Source organism: Tamandua tetradactyla, chromosome 9, assembly GCF_023851605.1.
Source record: "Tamandua tetradactyla isolate mTamTet1 chromosome 9, mTamTet1.pri, whole genome shotgun sequence".
Classification (NCBI taxonomy): Eukaryota; Metazoa; Chordata; class Mammalia; order Pilosa; family Myrmecophagidae; genus Tamandua; species Tamandua tetradactyla.
The window spans coordinates 37,712,930-37,731,511 of NC_135335.1; the positions used below are offsets into that span (position 1 = coordinate 37,712,930).

An 18,582-nucleotide genomic window follows, 5' to 3' on the forward strand; every position below is an offset into this window, starting at 1 on the left:
AGGGCCTTGGGGAAGCCATTTGTGCCAGTTCGAAGGATTTATGTACCCTAGAAAAGTCATGTTTTAATCCTAATCACTCTTGTGGGAGCAACCATTTCTTCTAATCCATAGTCAGTACTATAGGCTGGAAATTTGATCAGGTTATCTCCACGGAGATGTGACTCAATCAATTGTGGGTATTAATAGAGATGTTTCCCAACCCATTCTACGTGATTCTTGATTAGTTTATGGGAATCCTATAAAAGAGGAGACATTTTGGAGAGAGTGTCTTTTGAGAATGAGGAGAGAGCCACAGAACCACGACAGGACAACATGAGAGAAAGCCATGAGAGTCCCAAAGAGATGGACTCCACCAGCCGGCGACCTTTGGAGATGAAAGAGAATGCCCCTGGGGGAACTTCATGAAGCAAGGGGCCTGGAGAGGAAGCTAGCAGATGCCGTGTTTGCCATGTGCCTTTCCACTTGAGAGAGAAACCCTGAACTTCATCAGCCTTCTTGAATCAAGGTATCTTTCCCTGTATGCCTTAGGTTGCACATGTTTACGGACTTGATTTAACTGGGACATTTTCATGGCCTTAGAACCGTAAACTTATAACTTATTAAATTCCCCCTTTTTTTGGTGTGTGTATATATGCCCACCAGATGGTTGTGTTTCCTTAGCGTTAAAACTCAAAATGCTCTACTCATACTGCAAATTAAAAAGATTGCAGTGCTCTTAGTTCAAGAAAGGGGCAGAAACTCTGCAGACATTTAAGGAAAATACTCAAGAAACTCAAATGGAATGAAATGACATACTATGCACTCATATTTACTTGTGATAAATGATTTAACATTTACAAAAAATGTGAATAAATATGCACACAACAGGCTTCTCTGAATATTATCCTCACAGTGCAGATACATTCAGTGTTGGACTGGTTCTGAGCAGCATTGTTCTAAGGGACTGGCAAGCACTATTTCTGTTTTGCTTCTTTTCTTCCTTTGTTGCTATATATTTTAACAGGAAGCTCAGCTGCTGTTGGTCAACAGATGTCTTTTGTTAGTGATCAAGTGGCTCCAGCTCACTATAATCACAATCAAAGCTACCGGCCATCTTACTCTGATACAAGGAGACAGAATTCCCTTTTTTAAAAGCCATTCTTTTTCTGGTATATTGCACTCTGGCAACCAGCAAACTAGAATACCATTGAAGATTCCTAGAGAGAAAGCTAGCAGACATTGCCATGTGCCTTTCCAGCTGAGAGACAAACCCTGAACATTATCAGCCTTCTTGAACCAAGGTTTCTTTCCCTGAAGGCCTTAATTTGAACATTTTCATAGCCTTGCCTTAATTTGGACATTTTCACAGCCTTTGAAATGTAAACTGGCAACTTAATAAAGTCCGCCCCCCCTTTTTTTTAAATGAAACACTTCATGAATTTGCATGCTATCCTTGTGCAGAGGCCATGCTAATCTCCTCTGTATCCTTCCATAAATTCCCCTTTTAATAAGCCATTCTGTTTCCGGTATATTGCATTCCTGCAGCTTGCAAACTTCTGAAATTCCTCCTTCATTCCATGCTTTTGCCTCAATTCTTTTACAGGCAAAAACACAAACTGGGGTTGAGGCCACGCCCCTCTCTCTGCCAGCCTGACACTGAGGTGTCATCTTCAGCAGCTGCCCAGGACAACCAGGGTCTCAAGTACTCTGATCAGAAGCTCCCACCCTCCAGCAGCTCTTGAAGGGTGCAGTGCACCAGAATCATCTGGGAGCTCGTTCAAATGCAGACCCCAGGGCCTCCTCAGAAATGTGACTCAGTAGATCTGGGATGAGGCTGTGAAGTTGCGATTTTGCTAGGAATGCCTGATGATTCTGATGGAGATGGCCTGAAAAATACTGCCTGGAGCCATAGGAATTGCTCCACAGCCCCATCAGTCTGCACCTGAACTTGCAGGATGAAGTTGCCTCATCAAGACTACAAGAGTGGGTGGGCCACGGTGGCTCAGCAGGTAAGAGTGCTTGCCTGCCATGCCCGAGGACCCGGGTTCGATTTCCGGTGCCTGCCCATGTAAAAAAAAAAAAAAGACTACAAGAGGTGGGTGCACAGGTAGTTTAGTGGTTAGAATGCCCGCCTTGCATGCGGGAGACCCGGGTTTGATTCCCAGGCCATCCCCCCCCTCCCCCAAAAAAAAGACCACAAGAAGTGAATTTTGGTTCCTGCCAGGGCTGGGAACTGTCCTGGGCAAATGGGGAGCAGAGGAGTCTCTCGGAAGTCCCAGTCCTTTCCACTGTTCATTCCCACCCACCTGTTTATCATCCTGATTTGAAATACCTTCTCTGCCCAGGGCTTACCTCCAGGCTTCAGCCATAAACAGACAGGGGTGCCAGGGCAAAGATGTCAAGTTATGATTATGAGATACAGTTGCATTTCTTAATTTATTAAATGCACATGTCAACAGTACGTGTCCTCCCATAACAGTTAGAAACGAAAGAGCTCGGTGCCTTTTATTATTATAATTTGTTGAAATACGGAGCCAGCAGCGGCAGTGCTCATAAATTACAAAGTTGGTTTGAGGGCCCCTGTTAGCGGCTGGCTTTGGGCATCAAAACTGCTAATTAAAATCTTCCCGAGACTGCCCTCCTTTGTTCAGCAATCTGTTCAGAGGCCAGCTTCTCCCAGAGGCTGTCCTCATCCACTAGATCTAAATGATTCTCCTCCCCAAGCCCTCTCTGTCCTTATTTCTAACTTCTTAGCCTGTTTTATTTCCTTTATAGCACCTAACACTACTTAACTGAGGGTACAGATTTATTTGCCTTCTATGCTACTGTCGGTCTCAACCCCCCTCCCTGCCCCAGTAGGTAAGTTCCTGGGGAGCTGGGACCTTTGTCAGGTTCATCTCTTTATTGTGATGCTTGGCACATAATATACACCCAATTGAAATTTGATGAATGAATGAATGAATGAATAATGAGGTTTATGCTCCGAGGGTCCTAAGCCATCTCTAACTCCATGGTGCTCCACTCTTGGGATCCAGGGGTCTTTGAGGACTAAGTTTATATACCAAAATAACAACAGCTGCCTTTGTTTAGTGCTTACTATGTACTGGGTATACCCACTATTTCATTTTATCCTCAAAGCAGTTTTGCAAGGAAAGAATTGTTTGCCCCATTTGAGAGATGGGAACACCAAGGCTGAGCCACACTGCCAGGAAGGGGCAGAGGCGGGATTCCAACCGAAGTCACCAAGGCAAGGTCTTTGCTCTCTCCATTAACTGGAGTTGAGGGCAGCTACCTAGTATAATAGATAATGGGGGCAGGAGCAAGAGGCAAGCCAGGCAAGGGCCTCCCCTGCAAGTTCTCAGTGGAGCTGGGCAGAGTGGTGGTGTCATAGTCAGGTTCATGTGTCAACTTGGCCAAGTGGTGGTACCTGTTTGTCTGGTTGGGCAGGTGCTGGCCTGTCTGTTGCATGAGGACATTTCATAGAATTAAATCATGATCATGTCAGCTGCATCAACAGCTGAGCCAAAGGAGAGTGTCTTCTGCAATGAGTGATGCTTAATCTAATCACAGGAAGCCTTTTAAGGAGGATTCAGAAGAGACAGGCTCTTCCTGTCTCGACTGGTAAGCCTCTCCTGTGGAGTTCGTCCAGACCCTCCATCAGAATCGTCGGCTTCACAGCCTGCCCTGCGGATTTCAGACTCTGCGTTCCTGCAGTCACATGAGACACTTTTATAAATTTTATATCTACCGATATTTCCGGCTGATTCTAAACCCTAACTAATACAGGTGATGAGCAAGGGATTGGAGTGAACTTCCAGGTCTGAGTGCCAGCCCTGGCCAGCTGAGTCTCAGTTGGTTCAGGTCTAAAATAGAAATAATAATTCTTACCTTGTTGGGACTTTTCAAGGATTCAGTGAGATAATAGCCAAGGAGTGCTGACCTAACAGAGCCTGGTAGCACCTGTTAAACACTCAGTAAACGAGGGGGAGCATTGGCTACCACTGGACAGACAAGATAACATCCAAAGCAGCCTGATGGTTCTTAAAGTTGTCCTTATGGTAGAGATTCTGGAGGTCACAGTGCCACTGGCCAAACACAGTGAATTACTGATGCATCTGATTCTATCACACAAACTAGAAGTGATGTATTTATCAGACAAGATGTGAAAAAAAAAAATCAAGATTCAAGGCAATTCAAAACCATTAAATCTCCCCAAACACTCATCTGCAAAATCTCTCTAGTGAAGCGTATTTCCTAATTGGACTTTTTAAAATTATTATTATTTTAATTTTAACATCTCCATGAGCAATACAAGGCAGAAGAGAGTGAGGGAAACTGGCTTCTCACATTGGGTGATGTCAATTAGGACTCTTTCAGGAGAACTGATGGTGGTATTTTTAAAAAAAATGCATCATGATAAAATACATAAAACATAAAAATGGCCACTTTTACCATTTTAAAATGTCTAATTCGGTGCACTGGTTACATTCACTGTGTTCTGCATTGGGAACTATCATTACTATACATCTTCAAAACTTTTTCACCTTCCCAACAGAAACACTGAACTTACTGAGCAGTAACTTCCATTTCTCCCTGCCCCTGGTAACTTCTAATCTATCTTCTGTCTCTATGAGTTTGCTTATCTAGATAAGTCATAAAAGTGGAATCATACAATATTTATCCTTTTGCATCTGGCTTATTTCACTGGGCATAATGGTTTCAAGGATCATCCATGCTGTAGCATCCATCAGAACTCCCTTCCTTCTAATGGCTGAATAAAATACTATTGTATGCACATATCACGTTTTGTTTTTCTGTTATCCAATCAATGGCCCCTGGGTTGTTTCTCTTTTTTTGGCTATTGTAAATAATGCTGCTAAGAACAGTGGTGTACAAGTATCTGTTTGAATCTCTGTTTTTAATTCTGGGGGGGGAGGGGCGGATATACCTAGGAATGGAATCCCTGGGTCATATGGTAAAAGTATGTTTAAATTTGAGGATTTTTACTCAAAGCGTGGTAAAATATACATACCCTTTGGCGCAGTAATTCTATTTCTGAGAATCCTTTATCACACAGAGTACAAAAAAGAAGTTCACCATAGCGCCATTTATATCATTTGAAAATTAGAACAATATAAACATCAGTCACTATGGGATTGGTTAAATCGTGGCACATTAAAACCCTGAGATGGTCAGCAGCTCTTAATACTGATGTGGCTGCCTCTTATTGACATGGGAAGATGGTCATGATATTCTGTCAGATTAAGGAGGTTACAAACAGCATGTAAACCCATTTATGTAAAATTGTATGGGTATCTGTGCTTGGAGAAAAGTCTAGAAAAATGTTTCTTCAAATATTAATAGTGAGTTTTATCTGGGTAGAAGGATTTCAAGTGAAATTGTTCAAGTTGAATTGACAGTCTCCAGTGGATGAGGATAAAATGAGCGTTAGGACAAAGCTAAGCATAAAACGTGCGTCAATTCAAAAGTGATTTAAAGGAAAGTATTCAGGAAATAATAGAACAGATAAGTAAAGTGATATGACAAAAGTTGTGAAGGCAGAATATAAAAGTTTGGGAAACACAGTTTTAAATTCTTCTGGACCTCTCTCTTGTGTACATACCACAATGCAGAAACTGTCTGCTCTCCCTTTTTCAATTACAAACTTCTTAAGAGGACGTATCTTCTTTCCTTATCCACCGACCCTGTTTCCGTGGCCCACAACATCTAGCCCTTCAGGCCGCTGTCAGGGGGTGGGCCAGATAGCACCCCTCACCCCTACCCCCACCCCCAAGAGTGGGAATGACCACAGACATTGCCTGGATCTTACAGTGGCTTTCTACATACTCTCATCTTCTCACATCCACCCTTGGAGGGAAAGCTTTTGATTATCCCTCCTCCTTTTTATCAAGGAGGAAACATAGGCCCAGAGAGGTTAAAGATCTCAGCTGAGGCCACACAGCATGTAGGCAAAGGAGACTAGACTCAAATCTAGGTATGTCTGATTCTAGAACCCTCTGTTCTAAACTTCTAATAAGCCTGGTATGCTCTCTAATAAGCCTGGTGTGCTGATCTGAAGCTGTTACGTAGCCCCAGAAAAGGCCATGTTCTTTTAATCCATTCCTTTAGGTGCAGACCTATTGTAGGTGGAACCTTTTGGTCAGGTTATTTCAATTGAGAATATCCCATTCAAGGTGGGTCCTAATCCTTTTTACTGGAGTCCTTTATGAGAGGATAAAGGACAGAAAAAGCTGAGAGAACTAACAGAGAAGAAAACCCCAGAGGAGCTTGGGGAGGAAGCCACCGAAACCAGAAGTTGAAAGAAATGGGACCCAGAAAGGACTAGCAGATGCTGCCCATGTGCCTTCCCATGTGACACAGGTGTCCCAGGTGCCGGCAGCCTTTCTTCAGAAAAAGTATCCTCTTCTTGATGCCTTAATTTGGACGTTTTCATGGCCTTTAGAACTGTAAATTTGTAAGCTAATACATCTCCACTGTAAAAGTCCGTTTCTGGTATATTGCATTCCCACAGCTTTAGCAAATGGAAACACCTGACCTTTGGGGCTCAGCACGAGCCCCTGTGCGTACCTGGCCTGTGCGTACCTTTCCCACTCTGTCCTGGAGCCCCAGTGTCACTCCCTGCCCACCATCAACCTCCAGCCCTTGGACTTCAGAACTCCCAAGCATCTCATGCACTGAGCCTGCTATTCTCTCTTCCAGGATTGTCCTTTGTGCCGCCAACCTCCAGAGAACTTCCACCCATCCTTTGGCATCTCTGTGACCCCTTACTGGACTTCTCCCTCAGAAGATAAAGGCCTTGCCCAATTTTTCCACACACCCCACCTTGGGTCTTCTCTACCACAGCTCTTACCACCCCACTCTCTCACTATCTGTTTCCTTGTCTGTCTCTTCCCACAAGCCTGTGTGCTCCTCAGAGGTTCAGACCATGGTCTGTGTATTTCCTTTACCCCAGGTGCCTGGCTCAGGGTCCAGCACACAGCAGGAGCTTAGGAATCATAGAGTGGGTCAACCAGAGGGTGTGAAAATGAGCTTTGGAGTCAGAGGGAATGGGTTTGAGCTCCATGTGAAAACAACCAACGAGTAGGGAGCAATCCATGTAAAGGTCAGCTGGTTGGGTATGCCCCAGGTTCACAACCAGACAGACCACAGAGAGGGCATCCAGGACCCGGGACAGTCACAAATCTAAGGTGGCAGGCCTCAGGCAGTGTAAAAAGGAAACCTGTGGGTCCGGGGATTGGAGGCAGGACTCTCACCCAGGCAGAGTGTGGGGCACTCGCAGACCTAATGACAATGCTCAAGGGTCAAGTGCTAGGTGCTTGCTAAGTGCTTTACATGCATTATCTCATTACATCTTCATAACCCAACCTGATGCAGTAATACTGTTATTATCTCAGATCACAGAGGAGGAAATGGAGGCCCAGAGAGGTTAAGAAACTTGACCAAAGACACACAGCTGGTAACTGGCAGAGCTGGGATTTGAACCCAGACAGTCTGATTCCAGAGAAATGCTTCAGGCCCTGCCCCCACCCCCCCACCCCCATCTAGTGCTCAGGGCAGGGTGTAACCTATAGGGGGTTGGGGGGGGTGGTGTTAAGGGAAGAAAGGCAGCAGGGGCCCAAGCTGGGTTACCCCCAAAGCAGGGATCACATGATCCTTATGGTTTCTGCACAATGTGTTCTCTGTGGGATCGGCTGTCCTTCTCCACCAGGAAGAATTTATACCTGGAGGCTGGCCAGATGCAGCCTGGTGGGTGGCAGTGCATACATTTCTCACGTCCTCAGACCTACCCACTGAGAAGAGAGGCACTGATGGGAGGCCTGTGTCACTGGCAAAATTGCCTCCAAAGTGCCTTCTTCATTAACTGTACAAATCTGCATCTTAATTAGGCTTAATGGAGTAAAATCACCAGACCCCAAGTTTGTATTTCTGATTCCAAGCAAGGATGCCACAAGAGACAAGCCAGAAGCTGAAACCAGGGGGCTGGAGGGAACCGTCTGGGCTTTCCCTGCAGGAGATCCAGCTTCTGGAGATGGAGGTGGGGACCCTGCACTGCAGGAGCTGCAGAGGCGGTATCCAGCCCCCTGTGGGGATGAGAGGTTGGGCTTTCTGATTAGGCCTGGGAGGGAAGCTGGCCTCTGCCTCTGACCAGTGATGTGACTTACAGTCCTTGCTCTTTCTGAGGTTTCTGTTTCCTCCTCCGTAAGGTGGGGACAGTGTTGACATTTACCCGTGGGTGGGTGCAGGGATTAACTGAGCACACAGCACCTGGTATGTAGTTGGTGCTTTCTCCATGCCCTCCCTCCAAGGCACACAAGGGTTTCAGATCCCTGCCCACTGCTCAGTGAGGGTTGTCTTAGACCATCCTTGCCTTAGGCTCCGGCCACACAAGTGCATGAGTTCTTGGAAAGCAATTAGCTCCTTCCTGTCTCTAGGACTGTTCCCCCTCTCCAGAACACGTGGGCCCTCTTTCTCTGCCTGGTTAATACCTACTCCTTCTTCCAACCTCAGTTCAAATATCAGGGAGGAGGCCGGGAGACCCACAGCACAGAGGGTTGGGATGTCAAATGCCGGGAGAAGCCGCAGAAATGATCAGTTAAGTGGTTCCCCAATCAAAGGCTCCCAAGCCTTCCCAAGCCCCCAGACTAAACTCTACCATGTATTTGTGAGATTATTTCATTAGTGTCCTCGGATCACCCATTAGACCGTAAGCTCCATGAGCGTGGGAAATATTTCTATCACATTCTCTCTTGCATCTCCAGCTCCAGGCTCAGGGCTCAGGACATAGCAGGTCCTTCGTTCACGTGTGTTGACTAGTTGGAGAGACTCATATTGCCAAGCCACAATGATGGCGGCTGGCAAATGGGAACCCGATTGCAGGGTTGTGAAGCGATAGAACAATTTCAGGCTGCAGCAGGCTCTCCACGGACCATCTCTCCACCCCCCACCCTCGTTCCCTTTGATTAAGGAAGAGTTGGAAGCTGAAGCTCAAAGACCAGCTTGGCTAAGGGATGCAGGGGGCTGGGGAGCCGGGAGGCCAGACCACAGAGGGTCAGGATGTCAAAAGCTGGGACAAGCTGTAGAAATGATCAGTTAAGTGGCTCCCCAATCAAAGGCTCCTTTTCAGGCTTCCCACCACAAAGCATCTTTACCACAAAACTGCGTTTAGTAGGAAAGACTCCATTTTCCCCATTTTTGAATGACTTAAAGGCATCCTCTCTATCAAGCCCGCCCCGTGTTGGGGGCAGGGGAGGCCCATGTGGAGATGCCCTGCCGAGGTAATTCCAGCAAAGGGCCAAGTCCTCTGACGCTGCCCCAGGCCCGGGCATCAGGCAAACACTTCCCTTTAGATTTCCTGAGATGTTCACAGCAGCCTCTGGAGTCCCCATACAAGGCCGAGTTATGCACTGAATGAAGTTCTGTGGAACTACACAGGGGCCATGCTTCCTGAGGGCAGCTCAGCAGGCACCACGCAAGGCCCAGAGATGAGAGCCTGCTGCCCGAGAGAAACCTTGAAAATTTACAGACATCCTTTTCCCATGGAGTGTGCGGATGCACGGATTTTTCAGCCCGATTCTTGGAAACCTATGTTTAGACATTAGGTGCATAGGGCCATCTGGAGTTATTTCCTGCTCTGACCGCCCCCCCATTCTGGACACACCCTAAAGTATCCTGTGCCCAGTGACTGCCTCTTGGCTCCTCTCCCACGTGCCGTTTTCTGCCCCTCCACCCGGCCGCCACCATCTCCCCAAGCCCACCTCTCTGGGCCCATCTCACTATGTTTCAGAAACACCATCAGACACAGATGTTTGGAAATGCGTAATACCTTATTATGGGTTAAATCGTGTCTCCCCAAAAGATATGTGCAAGCACTAACCTCTGAACCTGTGAAATAGGGTAATCTGAAGATGTAAATAACATCATTTAAGATGAGGCTAAGCTGAATCAGGTTGGGTTCCAATTCAATATAGCTGGTGTTCTTTTAAGAAGAGAAAGACACAGGGACAACCGAGGCAGAGACTGAAATGCAAGGATGGCCACAACCCACCCAGAAGCTAGAAAGAGGCAAGGAAGGACTCTCCCTGACAGATCTCAGACACTTAGCCTCCAGAGCTGTGAGATGATAAGTCATTCGCTTGTGGTATTTAGGAAACCGAGATCTACAGTTTGAAGCTGTTATGTACTCCCAGAAAAGCCACATCCTTTATTCTGATCCAACCTTGTGGGGCGGCCATGTTTCTCTTAATCCTGATTCAATATTGTGAGATAAAAACTTTGATTGGATTTTTTCCAAGGAGATGGGACACACACAGTTGTGGGTGTGGCCTTTTGATTAGCTGGAGATGTGACTCCACCCATGCAAGGTGGGTCACGATTAGTTTACTGGAATCCTTTAAAAGAAGAAACAATTTGGAGACACTTCAGGGGCAAACTCAGATGTTTGGAAATGCAGAAGCCCAATAAGACACAGTTGCTTCAAAGCTGACAGAGAAACAGACATTTGGAGATGCGTGGAGTGTCAACAGAAAGAGGAGATGCCTAAATTCAGACATTTGGAGAGGCAGAGCCCAGCAGACGTCACCATGTGCCTCCCCATGAGGTGCTAAGCAAGCCAGAGCCCAGAGCTGTGTCCCGGAGGAGCTCAGTGAAGGCCCACAGACGCTTAGAGAGGAACATGCTGGAATCAGAAGCTGGAAGCAACAGACCGGAGAACGAGGACAAGCAGATACCAGCCACGTGCCTTCCCATATGACAGACATCGGTCTTTCTTGAGTCAAAGCATTTTTATCTGGATGCCTTAGTTTGGACATTTTTATGGCCCTAGAACTATATACTTGTAAACTGATACATTCCCTTTTTAAAAGCCAACCCATTTCTAATACATTGCATTCTGGCAGCATTTTAACAAACTAATACACCTACCCTGTGCCCTTTCACAGCGAGTTACACTCTTCCTGAGCTTTGGATGTGCTGTGCCTTTGCCCATATGCCATCCTCTGTCTGAGCAGCTGGCAAACTCCTACACGAGCAGCAGGGCTTTCCTGTGCCCTCCCCAGGCTGGGCGGAGTCCCTCTCTTGTGTGGGCATCCTTAGTCACTGGGGTTCCCCTCCTATGCAGATCTCTGGAGCTGGAGGATGGCTGGTTTATATGCACGTCCACCTCCCACTCCAGAGGGTTGGCCCTTCTGAGAAAGGCTGAGTTCTACCTTTGCCCATCCTCGTTCCAGGGCAGACAGAGCCCAAGGGCAGGAAATGGCCCTTGGCTGCTTTTCCCCAGCTGACTCCACTGATGGATCCTCTAAAACTATACATGGCACTTTGCAGTCAGGAGTGTTTTTCTGGGGAGACCTCAAAGGGGTGTCTATTCTCACCTTAAAGATACAGAATTTTCTCCCTAGGCCCTGAGCATCTCAAAGGAAGGAAACACGTCTAACTCTCATATTTCACAGTCCTGCAAATGGCAAAGTCCCAATATAAAATGTCACCAAGTCATAATGGGTTTTGGTTTTTGTTTTGAGTTGGAGATCTCACCCAACCTTCCCTTTTGTAGATGAACAAGCTGAGTCCCACAGTAGGGAAATGACTTGCTCATCCATTGAGCAGCTGGAATGCCCAGGGCACATACCTTTTCTCTTATGAGTTAGGAAGCAGCATTATTAACATTAATTTCCTCATCTTCCCATTTATTTCCCGATCATTTTTCAAGTATGGGGATAGAGAAATGACCAACGTGCGGTGCCTGCTCTCATGGGGCCCACAGCCAGCGGGAAGAGAGGATGTGTGCTCAGATAATGGATATGCACAGCTCCAGGTGTCCAGGGGAGGGAGGAGTTACTTCCTGGTGGGGCTTCTGGGAAAGCTTGGTGGAGAAGGGGTATCCATACACAAGAAGGATGTCCCAGGCCCCACTTGATGCTGGAGTTTGAGCCCAGGTCGTTGCTCTGTTCTCTAACTGGCCTCAGATCATATTTGTCTTCATGGTGCAGCTGTACTTATTAGGATGATTGGGGCTAAAAGTATGAGAAAACCTGAACCCATTTGGCTAAAATAATAACATTAATTCCCTCTGTAACAAGTAGAGAACTAGGGTAGCTCCAGGGTTGGTGCATTCAGCACCTCAAGGATATCTCAAGGATCCCAGTCCTTTTTCATCTTTGGCTCTGCCTCCTTGGAGTATTTGTCTCTCAGATGTGTCCTCAATCCAGATCACCTCCTGGCCTCAAAGTGGCTGCCACAGGCCTGGAAGTCACATCCAGACCTTACAACATCCCAAGGAAGAAACTGTCTCTCTCCATGTTTCTCTTTCCTAAGATCAAGGAAACCTTTTCTGGACGCACTATGACCCCAGCCCTCCCAAATCCCCCAGTGTCTTATCCACGATGAAATAGATCAGCAGCAGCAGGATTAGATTTCCTGTGACTGGCTTAGTTTAGAATGGCATCATCTTCCCTGAGGGATATTACTTGAGCAAGATCGTTTCTATCGGAAGGAGGGGGATGGCTGAAAACTGGCCTTTACACATATCAACTGAACAGACCATTTCTCAGGTTCCTCTTCTGAGGAACATTTTAAACAGAGCCAACAAAAGTGTTTGGTCAATTTTGCATCTCTTCAGCCAGGTACTCTTAGACCCATTAACATTAATGGTGTCAAACATGCTTGAGGCCCTTCCACATGCCAAGCTCTGTGCTAAGTGCTGGGAGGACTGTAATGGACTAGACAGACGCAGTCTCCTGCCTAGGAGGGGACAGACAAATGATCATGTGTTGGGACTGTGTACACACTGGGGAGGCAGTTCAGCCCCTGCCTGAGACAAGGAGGAAGAGTCCAGGGAGGGCTTCCTGGAGGAGGTGTACTTCCAACCACAACCTGGAGGGGGAGTGGGAGCTAGCCAGGTAGGGAGGCAGTGGGGCACTGCAGGCCGAGGGCACAGCAGATGCAAAGGCCTGGTGGGGAACAAGAGCAAGGAAATTCTTGGGACTGGCAGGATGCTTAATGGTTAAGAGCATGACCTTGAATCCTGAGGTCACCATAATATGGAAGATAACCAGAAGCGATTTGTTTCACCTCTCTATGCCTGAACTGTTTCTCATCTATACAACAAGGGAAATGATGCCTATCTCATAGTGTGGGCGTGAGGCTCAAATAAGATCATGTCTATTCACACTATAAATTCTCAATGTTCATAATATCTTATTATGAAGATTGGACTCCACAAGAAAGAGACGCTATAGGAGAGACGGGCAGAGGCTGGATTTGTTCCTCCCCATCGTCCTCTAAGGCAGACAGGCCAGGCCTGTACTGTCCTAAGTGAGCACTTGAATGTGGCCAGTCTGAACTGAGAGGTGCTGCAAGTGTAAAACACACACGGGGTTGCAAAGACTTAGCCCTCCAAGAGAATGTAAAACACCTTGTCAACCATGGTCTACACTGATAATCTGTTGAAATGATAACACTTGGGTTAAAGTTAATTATTGAAATCAATTGCACATGGCCCTCTTTGCCTTTTCCAGCGTGGCTACCAAGATATTTAAAACTACATTGCTGGATCTCATCTTATCTCTATGGACCGTGCTGGGCTGCACAGCCAGCATCCCTATTAGAGAGGTCAAGAAAGTGCCCTGCAGACAGAATCAGCGCCTGCCAATGGTGGGGCTGAGCAGCTGACCTCCTCCCACTGCTCACTCTACATCTTCTCCTCTCGACACAAGCCTCAGGACTGCCTGGCAACTCACTCCTCATGGCTGATATGACCACGACCCCAGCTCTCCTGTTTCTCAATCTGCAGTTGCACCTATCTTCTCAAGAGCCCCCAGCTTCCTCTTTGCTTAATGAGCCTGACTTCTTGGAACTGTTGACAAGCTGCTCTCTTGATACGGAGGGAGGGAGGGGGGCGGAGTAGAGCTAGGCAGCGAACTGAGTTCTGAAGTAGCAGTTTTGCAATCAGCCCCAGAGGCAGGGGATAGGTACATCTGCCAAGGTCATACCTCACCGGCAACACTCACGGGCCCTAAGCAAACAGGGTCTAGGACTTGATGCTACCTACTGTGGTGTCACAATCACCTGGCTTGCATGTTTATCTGGGGACACCTCTATCGGGAAGTCTCAGATCCCCAGACTCATCGCATCTGAGTCATCTCATCAGCAGTGCCAGCCCCAACTCCTCAGTCTAGTCCAGGTCTACACCCATAACACCCAGTGGGGTCTCTGCCCGAGGACATTCTCTCTCCATCCCCATGCACAGACAGGTTGGAAGTGCTGAAGCCCCTCACCCAAGGAGGGGTGGGAGTGGTGGATAAATACCCGGCTTCAGTGGGACAATTCTGAGGCTTGATCCACAGTCCCTCTAAGGGTCCCCTGTTGCCCACCAAAGTGTCCCGAGCATTAACACACGTTTCATCAGTTTTCCTCCTTTCCCTGGCTCACTTCCCCACTAGCAGTAGCGCTTCCTGGGACCAACTCCCAAATAAACAACTTGCACCCAAATTCTTGCCTTGAGGTCTGCTTCGGAGGAGAGTCCAAACAAAGTCATCATCTTGCCCCCACACCTGGTTCTTGTCCTCTCATAAGCTATGGCTAGAGATCTGGGAGTCAACTCTGACTTATCCTTCCAGCTCACTTCTCCATCTCCACTTGCTACCCATTCTACATCCTAATTACCTCTTGCTTCCATCCTCTTTTCTATATCATCTGCCACCATCTCTGGTCCAGGTCACTGTCACCTCTCATCTAGAAAGCTGTCACAGCCTTCTGTATTCCTGCCTTAACTTTTGCTCCTGGTGCCTCCTAAGTCTGCCCAGACCTGCCAAGCTCCAGGCCCATATATCCCCCTTGGGGAGGTGCCTCAGACTTGTCATTCCCAAAACTCTTCCTGAGTTATCTGTCAGTGACTGAGTCACATATCTTAGCCACCTATCCGTAAAGCAGGAAGTCATCCTCTGTAATTCTCTTTCTTCATTATCCCATTTCTGCCTTGGAAATTTCATACACATCAATCTTCTCCCTTTCGTTTTCACATCACTGCCTTACTTCAGGCAGCCAATGTCACCTGATCCGATGACTAGAAAGAACTCTCCTAATTGGTCATCCTGCCACCAGCTTTGGCCCTTTGATCCTTTCTCTATGTTATTAACAGAAGGGTCTTCCTGAAATGCTAATTGGGTCATGCCACCTTCCTGATTAACTCTTCATTGGCTGCCCATGTCTCTAAAGCATAGAATATGAATTCCTGCATTGGCATTTAAGACTCTTTATAACTTGGCTCCAAACAGCCAAGCCACACCCCAGATGCACTATGTGTTTTTATAATTCTGTGCCTTTTTGGTTCATACCATTTCCAAGGCCTGGAATGCCTTTCTGGTTAGCAAACAACTACTTATTTATTTATTTAAACATTTTTTTATTGTGAAATATATACAGAGAAGTGATACATTTCAAAGTACAGTTTAACAGTAGTATAGAGCAAGTTTCAAAGTATAGCATGGGTTACTGTTCCACAATTTCAGGTGTTTTCTTCTAGCTGCTCTAAACACGAGACACTAACAAGAAATATCAATGTAATGATTCAGTAGCCATAATCATTTGCTAAATCCTAACTTCTCTATTACAACTCCTCCCTTGCATTTGATCATTCTCTCAATCTTAAGGGGTATTTGGCTATGACCATTCTGACTTCTTTATGTGGAAAAGAGGTGTCAACATTATGGGGTGGGGGAGGCAACTGGCTGATGTTCTGGGAGGCACTGGTACTTCTAAGTTTCAGGGTTTATCTGGCATAGGAACAATCTGGGGTTTTAAGTTTCTTAAAAATAAACTTAATAAGTAAAACTTTCATAGGTTTTGGAGCTCTGGGTTTTCTTTAGGGTTTTCAGGAATACTTTTGGTTGGGGTTTGGCATTTTGCAATATGTGGCTGAAGCTTGAATAAGAGTAACCTCCAGAATGACCTCTCTACTCTATTTGAAATCTCTTAGCTACTCAAATCTTATTTTGTTTCATTTCTCTTCCCATTTTTGGTCAAAAAGACATTGTCAACCCCACAATGCCAGGGCCAGGCTCATCCCTGGGAGTCATGTCCCATGTTGCCAGGGAGACTTATACCCCTGAAAGTCATGTCCCACATGGGGGGAGTCGTGAGTTTATTTGAAGAGTTGGGCTTAGAAAGAGAGAGGCCAGATTTGAGCAACAAAAGTTGCTGGGGAGTGGTTCTCTGGGGGTGACTCTTAGGCATATTTATAAACAGGCTTAGCTTCCCCATTACAGAGATAAGTTTCACAGTGGCCAGTCCCAAGTGCAACAGCTTGGCTTATTGAATTGGGAGTCCCCAGTGCTTGAAAGAATATCAGGAATTTCCCAGGTGGAAAAATTTAAGAGTTCCATATTTCTTCTACAGTCCCTCAAGGGTCTTTGCAAATACTTCATTATTTGTCCAAAATACTCTGGAATGTATCATGGTACAAACAGCCTTCTTTTAAATGTTTTTGAAAAGTTTGAATCCTGACATCTACCCAGGTCTTTGATCACTCTCCCAATCCCCATATCTCCTGCCCAGGCCTCCCTCCTTATCATCCTTGACTGTCTGCAGTATGTCTCTCCAGGAGAGAGATCCTATAGGTGCCTCAAACACGGCATGTCTAATACCAAATCATCACTTTTCCCCCTAGTGTCTTCTTCTAGATTTTTCTTCATCTTCTGCAAAATATGCATACATATGATCCTCTTTTTCCTTGGTCTTTCTGGACATTTTAAAGATGCTTATCTGAAGTCCCTTGGAGATTGGTCTCTCATCTTTCAGAGTGATTTGATGCTCAGGGAGTAGGTCTCACGAGCTTTGTGATTTTTGACTATTAGGTTATCCTTAGCAGGCAGCATCTTCTAAAGTCATCCTACGTCCCTGAGTTATGGAAAATCTCGTTTGAGGGTAGTTTAGCATTTGCTTCTGTTGTAGAAGGGAGGGAGGGAACAATATGCTTACTGGTTCAAAGAAAGATTTTAAGTTAGTCTCTTGGCTCAAAGGTCCCACACACACTTGTAATGCACCTGGGTTCTGATTTCTTTTAGAGCTTTTTACCCTCAGACCTGAGCAAGCAATAAGTGCTGAGCTGCCAGGTCAGTGGGCAGAGTTTTCCCTGTGCACAGTTCACCATCAGGACAGTCCTTATTAGAATCCTGGCATGATGGATGGATCCCTTTCCAGCCACACTCAAGATAAAACCCAGTTATAAGGCCTCTGCCTCTAACTCAATAAAACCATAGTACTTTTAGAAGCTAAAACCACAACAATTTTAGAAGAAAACCTAGGGGGAAATCTTTATGATCTTGGGTTTGGTCATGAATTCTTAGGTATGACAGAAAAGCATGATAAACAAAAGAAAAATAGATAAGTTTTAATTCATCAAACTTTTGTGCATCAAGGACATTATATTCAGAAAACAATAAGACAACCTACAGAACAGAAGCAATTATCTGCAAATCATATATCTCATCAGGGTTTAAATATCCAAAATATATAAAGAACTCAAAAACAAAAGACAACCAACCCATTTAAAAAGTAGGCAAAGGAAATGAATAGACATTTCTTGAAAGAAGATATGCAAATGACCCATAATCAGTGAAAAGATGCTCAACATTATCAGTCATTAGGGAATGCAAATAAAATGACAATGATATATCATTTCAAAAAGCAAACAAATAAACAAAAAGGAAAGTTGCAAGCATTGACCAGGGTATGGAGTAACTGGAATCCTTTGTATTGCTGGTGGGAATGTAGAATGGTACAACTGCTATGGGAAGAGTTTGGAAGTTCACCAAAGGGTTAAACAACCTCTCCCTAATCAAGATGGCAGAGCAAGAAGCTTCAGGGCTCCAACCCTCCAGAGAAGTTTTAAATAACCCTCAAGAACTGGTAGAGACATCTTTCTTGAAGCTCCAGAAAAGAGTTAAAGGATTGCAGAAAGAGGGTGAGTGATCAATCAAGAGAAAGGCAACTTAAAAGCGACAAGATCTCCTGGCATCCTTGCTGGCCCCTCCCCCCCAGTGCTCAGCAGACAGCCAGTTCACACTCCCAGTGCAGGACCCTATTCCTGGTTCTGGAGAAAAGAGAGTAACTTTTATGCACATACTGGGAGCATGTGAGTCTGTCCCAATCTGTCTTGTGGCAGCCTGGGGGACCCAACCAGGATATTCATTGTAGGCTTGCCATCTCAGAACTTGCCCTGCATTAGAAGTAGCTCATTGGCCTCTCCTACAGAAGGCTGTAGGGGAGCAGTCAAGCTGTGCTGTCTGGGCCAAGAACTGATGGATGTAGGATGTACAGTGCAATTCCCAGGATCATGAGGAAACTGTTTTCTAGGGAAGAGGGGACATTTGTATCAGCGAAAGCAGGGATGGAGTGGGGTTTCCTAGAGCTACCTGCACATGCTGAAGACAAGAGGCATGCACAGAGAGAATCAGGGAGGCCCCTGTGCTTTGGCCTTGAGCTATTCTCTAAACTCATTGTATGGCTAAACTCTAAAGGAGAGTACTCCCACAGGGCAAGCTGCAAAAACTGGGAAAGATGTCTTCTTTTTTTTCCCTTTTTCTTTTT

The 18,582-nt window shown here is 46.0% G+C and overlaps 1 protein-coding gene and 1 non-coding gene across 2 annotated transcripts in view; both read right to left on the reverse strand.

Annotated features, from left to right (window-relative positions):
• HRH1 (histamine receptor H1) overlaps window positions 1-18,582 on the reverse strand; it is a 147,696-nt gene that overhangs the window by 35,795 nt on the left and 93,319 nt on the right. The gene's annotated exons all lie outside the window — the stretch shown is intronic.
• LOC143647491 (U6 spliceosomal RNA) lies at window positions 1,396-1,501 on the reverse strand. The gene has a single exon (XR_013158114.1). It is a non-coding gene; the product is annotated as a U6 spliceosomal RNA (small nuclear RNA).